Raw genomic sequence first — 6,791 nt, forward strand, 5'->3', positions numbered from 1 at the left:
AATATTAAACGACTGCAGACCAAAACGTTTTTCAGTTATTGAACATAAACGGTTCTCAGTCTCAAGGTTACTGTTACCTTGACCTTTGACCTACAGACCACCAAAACGATAGGTACTGACCACAGGGAACGATCATACAAAGTTTGACCTTTGTGAGAAAATACATTCTCTTGTTATCAGAAAACAAATGGTCCACAAACAGACGGACGTACAGACCGACGGCAGACATTGAGCACAACAATATAACCATTTTCGTCAAGGTTGGGTGGGGGTGGGGTTGTCGAAATAAAGATAAAACATGTTTGTCATTGTAATTATTGATTTCATGATCTTGAATATGAAAGAATTCGAACATTTTTAAAAGAAATTGATTAACTGATTTTGAACAAATGTGAAACATAAGTAACCCACTGCCATTTTGATTTATTGCTGATATGTATTTTTCAAAAATATCAACAGAAAATAAACACTTTTTTCTCCCCAAAATGTTTTCATTTCTGTAAACTTTAAACTTTTATCTGTGTATACAGTTCAAGTTTACATGTACAAGATTCGGTTAACAAATGAAGTCAAAATTACAGTTGGTCCAACAGTTGACATTTAAAATGAAAATTGATTTATGACTGTGCTTAAAAATGGTTTTCGTTTTACTTCGATTTTTACAAGTTGATTTTTGTTCTGTAGAATGAAATATGTGTACAATCATACTATTTTTTGTTAAATATACATGTTACGGAATAGGTATGTTAAACATAAACTGCAGGTCTCCGAACCATGGCGTAAAACGGGAAATAGAAAAAATATTACAATATGATTTTATTCTTGATTTTTGAAATCACAACATAATTATTTAAAGCGTAAAACAAGTATTATACATGCAACAGACTGCACAGCAGCGGCATGACTGCCTCCTCTGCTATTGACTGGTATTACAGCTGTAACACAATGCAACACATTTAACAGCCGAAAAAGACATGCCTCTCTTTCTGCTCAAAAAGCGTCATATGAGATATTTTCAATATTTGCATGACGTTTTCGTGAGTTTAAATATGATCATATGTTTATGGAGACAAGAACATGTCCGCAATGATAAGTGAATTCTGATATAACAAAATAATATAACATATTGTCAGTTATGCACATACACAAATATAGTAATCAGTATAGATAGTCGCATAATTCTGTGAAAGAGTTTTAAAAATCAACCTTAAAATTATGGCATTTTTGTTTTCAAAATTTATAAGTTTACATCAAAAGCTAGACTCTATAAAATTTAAGTATGGGTCATAGTGAATGGTATCTCTTTAATATTCATTATAGCATTATCTATGCCCTCTCCATGCATGCGTTTTTTTCTTTGTTCTTCTTCTTCTTCAGACACTCCAATCATTATGGATCTTGAAAGAATCGTCACATTTCAAAAAGCACACAAGCTGTCGTTCATTCAAATGCTCCCGAATACACTTAATTATTATCTATACACATGTGAACCAAAGGTGCAACATAATTCACTCCCAGTTATGTGCTGAGTTGTCATGGAAACAAGGAACGACTTGCAAAAGAACCGAGATTTTAGTTGTTTTTGTAGCGATCATTTACCCACTACCTTCGCTTTAAGAAATACCCAATGTACATGTAGGAATATAAAGATATATATATTATTGATAAAAACGCTGTCTCTTGAACATCAGCGAAAGTGTCCCATTTTAACGTAACAATACACACATTCATATTCATTACTTAACATCTAGGACCATATATATCCAAATCACATCAGAATTCTGGCCATCACAAGCGTTTGTATAAGAGTAATTGTAGACAACATTGACAAATTACACCCATTCTCTGGAGGCTTAGTGCTCCCTTTTGGCTCTGAAAGACAGAAAGAAAAAAAAATCACGGTAAGTATTCATTCGCTGATTTCACAGAAATAGAGTTTCGAATACAATCCACCTACGGTTAATAAATGACATCAAGTAAATCCTATGATATACACATACGAAAATACATGAATTCTATGCCATTCAAGCAGCCAAATACAAAAGCAGTAACAACAAATGCGGACTTAAACTGAAAAACGCGTCGTTGCCCTTAGTGAATAACATGCCGGAGTTAACCAAACGGTCTTTTCAGTAATGAAAGACGTTATTAAGGAAATTTTAAGATATTTGACTCGACACTATATATAGGAAAGAAACACAATCAATGTAGGCGAAGTTTTGCCAATAATTACCTTATAATTGAAATAAAATGTACAATTAATGTCGTCTATATAAAAGAAGTTGTCCAGAGGTTTGTTATTTACAAGACCAGTATCAAACCGATATGAATACAAATGTAAGTCAAACGACTGTCTCATAAATACTATAATTGTTCAGCGAAACATATGTAGGAGAATTATATTCTATAGATAGATATGTTATATAACACGAAAAAGAACAAGTATGAATTAAAAATCACTAAAATAACTGGTAAAATAAACATTCCTTATTACCTTGATCCTGGCCCTAATACACATATTACCTGAATGTAAGTACGTTTATCTTTGCCAAATACATATTGCCAGGCCATTTGTTCATTGCAGAAGCAACAGAACTACATGTAGACTGTAAGGATATCCAGATTATAAACAAACAAAACTAAGGAAACAAGTGCTGTCAATACCTTCATCTGGTTCCGCTCCTGGTTCTACTGCTGGTTCATCTTCTGCTTCTCCGTTTGTTTCTCCTTCTGAGCCTCCTTCCTCTTCCGGTTTTGCACTGGTTGTTGGTTCTGCATCTGCAGCTGATACTTTACTTATTGTAAGAAGTAAAACCAGTCCCATGGACAGTATCGCCACCATATAAAATCGCATCTGTAATGACAAGAAGAATTCTGCTAAATGTCAAAGACGCCGAACAAACTGATAAAGAATTAAAGAATTGCTCTCTTTAAAATATGATAAACTTTATTTCAAGATGAAGAAACATCAGTTTTCTACCTTAAAAACTACTGTATAAGGAAGCTGAACAAGATATTGAAGAAACCACACAGTTCATGCACCATATACATGCTCTGGGATCAGGTTCTATTTTATCAACTCATCTTGATATAAACCTTTTATCACCCAAAAATACTTCGCTTGAATGTTTCATTTCGTATTCCTTTGTCTGTGGCGTTATTACACAACTGCAGTTGGTTAATTTAATGGAGTTAAAGGGTACAATGTCAATTTCCATTCTGAAATATCGGGGAATATCTTTCACATTTTGTTATTATCTCCGTTTTTATTAAATCCTAAAGATAACTGCAAATAACTCATAAAGTTTACCTAAAAACAATTCAATCAATTCACGCATAATCAAACAATTTTTGATAATAAATGATGTCAAGAAGCAAATGCATATTCTGGGGTTTTATTACCTCCCTTCATTTTGTCTTTATCAATTACTATATATATAGTAAGTGATAAAGACAGAATAAAGGGAGGTAATAAAATGGCAATTGTTACCTGATAGGACATACAGCATGGTTTATTAAGACATATTTTGTTTAAAAGGATTTATTTTGTTAATGTCATGTCGGTTTTGTGAAAACGTAACAAATTAGACTTAATTTGTTAAATTACAAGAGAATTATCTCCCTTTAAGCACAAATAAATCCATCTAAAACCACATGATAGAATTCAATGTTCCATTTGAACTTGTTAAAGAAACCCTAGCATTTGTGTTACATTCAAGATGCATACAACACATTTTAGAGAAATTTAATAGATAAGAAAATTGAAAATAACATAATTTGAGGCGACCATTTTGAATTAAAGATGACCGCCCAAAATTATGATAATAAAAATGTTACCAATAGATTTTGAGAGACTGGATCTTTAAACTTTCAAAAAATACAACTTTATGAAATATAGCAAAAATCACAAATTCAGATTTTAAACAATTCGACACAGACTACCTAATTAAATTTACAATATCTTTTGTATTATTGTATTTCATAACTGCCGGGCTCACTGCATATTCTTTTCAGATAAAATTAGTTTATTAGCTCATGATGAAAATAATTATACTTCCCGATATAATAATGTGAAGCGCTGTCCTGCAAAAGTTTAAATCTTCTTGTTTAGAGATAATTCTACATTGAGCAAAATTATAGAGATGATCAAATATGACCGCCGGCCCACAAACACAGAAATTGCATCTCATCACCTTAAAGCAAAAGCGAGAAAATGTTCAGACATCATAAAGTTAACACATTGGCGATCCAAAGTTTTCTCTGCAGTAGTATATTGATTTGAAATAAAAATTGGAATGCATACTGTATAGGGAATAGGTGTCTCTTTCTATAGACTGCAGGATTAATTTTGACAAAATACGTCTCCCGCTTATTTGCCCTCCAATCCTTTGCGTTTACAAACACTCGATAGTGTGCTGTAAATTATGCCTTCTGAATAACGATACATGCAATGTTTTAAGTATTTTTCCAAATGAGGCACCTCTTTGTGATTTGGTTATTATAAAACGTGTCCAGAGGGAAAATATTTCACTAAATATTGTTCATCGAGTATCACCGTATAGCCTAAGCAGTACCCGTCCCTTTTCCACAGCCCCAAACATATGGCGTACCATTTGGGTCAAAAGTAAATAGATAAAACAATAAGACCTGCAGGTACAATTTCATACCTGCACGTATGTTTTTACACCTACAGGTACCAATATATATACTTGCAGGTTTTTAAGATCTGAAAATACTTAGAGGTAATATTTAATGATTTCTCTCTCCGCTAAGCTATTATATATTCCATGTGTGCATAAGAAACTTTCAGAGAAAAGGAATTAGTAAACTTGTCTTTTCAATTGAGCCTTATCCATGACTCATCTGAAGTTTAATTTTGAGGTATAACTAATGAAATCGAGGAAATGTATTGAAGACAATAACGAGAAAGTTGCGTGGTACTTCTCTTAATTACTAGGCAATTTTAATTTTTAATTTAATGTTTACTTTTAATAAAACCTGAAACAAACCGCAGTGCAACATTGAAAGCAAATACTTTTCCTTGTGGCGTTGATTTCTTTCTGGCTTATGGTAAGACACAATTTTCAAACGGTCATTTATTTATTTGTTTGAATGGATTTTTGGTCTGTTAAGTGCACAATTTGTATCCACAACGCCTTTTAAGAAGTTTTGTGAGAAATATCGTATAAACGCTCACCATGTTCCGAATCGCTCTTTAATATTTCATAGTTTGGCTACAAGGATATATGATTCACTCTGAATATTACTTTGTGAGCTGGGTTTTCATACTCGACAATATGTACTGCTCGAACAGTTTGATTTGAAGCGACATGTTGTACAGGTCATGCGAACGTATGGTCGGACGTGTTCACTCTAAAACGTTTAGGAAAACGTTTTTATGAAAGAAAAATGTTCCGCTCCAAAGGCCACTGGCTATTTAAAGGAGGCTTTCATCACGAGCGAGATGCATTCTGTTATTTATCTAAATACAAATGTAAGTAATCAGCACTTAGAAATTTTCATGTATTGTTTTGCATTTTGCAATTAAAAATTAGTATTCATCATATGAAAATTATGGAACTCTATAAAAATTGACATCAACTATCTTGTATTTAGCAATTGGCACACTAATTGCCATATGCTAATTGCTAATTAGCTAATCAAAATGTTATTTGTCAAATGGTTGATGCCCAATAATGACTGTCAAACGGTAATTTACAAGAACTTATTCATACAGAGAGCTGAATACATCTGTAGATGAATGCATCATTTGAACTGTCATTGATGCTCATTGCATAACCTTGTCCCTGTTATATAATAAACAGTTATGTCTGAAGTGTTTCACGGCCAATAGAACAAGTAAATGTCTCAAATTAGACTGCAAGAACGTTATATCTTTACGTATAATATAAATTACATTCATTTCCGTAAAAAATACAGATGTAACAGGATTTGGCGATACGCAGTGGTCATTTGCCTATAAGCAACAGCTATTTAACATATAGCATTTGGCATTTAGAATTAACTATAAGGCATATAGCGAAAAGTATTTGGTATAAAAACATGTATCAAGTGTTTGACAATTTGCATTTAGCATTAAATATTTATCATGATGCACGGGCTTTCCGTAGCATACAACATATGGCAGATAACATTTAGTGTTTGACGTTTCGCATTTAACATTTGGCTATAGTACATGACCACGTTTCGGCCTTTCATAAAATCATAATTTGCTTTGAAAATCACAGCTATTTTGAAGAAAAAAGTCTCGGAAACAAATTATTTCATGTATTATTTTAGATTATGCATTTTTAGATTGTTAAAAATTATTGTAGATTTTCTACAATATGTTTTTATTTGTCCTAGAACACCATCTTCATGTGTACTTGGCGCTAACTCCTCGCATGTATGTTCCCAGAGAAGGTTTGAAATGATTTCTGTTTTTCTTTTCTTTAAATCAGAGAAAAATAGCCATCGCTCTGCTAAGTACTAGTAATGCTCGCCCATGTTATGGCATGCACGTTAAAATATGGAGAAATGGAGAGTCTGGTTTAAATAATAATCAGTTACAAAATGTTTCCCTTCTAAACCCATAAATAAATAAACAGGGGATAGTTGTTTATTTCAGTGTAACTCTGAAATACCTTTCACGAGTGAACACCAGATCGAGTTGAAATATAAGATATGGTGTTCATGTGTAAAAAATGTTTTGATCTTACATTTAGAACAAAACAACATTTCTCTTTATTCGATGTTTTGAATAAGTTTACCCTTTTTACAATTTCTTACCA

The sequence above is a fragment of the Mercenaria mercenaria genome, chromosome 8, assembly GCF_021730395.1.
Source record: "Mercenaria mercenaria strain notata chromosome 8, MADL_Memer_1, whole genome shotgun sequence".
NCBI lineage: Eukaryota > Metazoa > Mollusca > Bivalvia > Venerida > Veneridae > Mercenaria > Mercenaria mercenaria.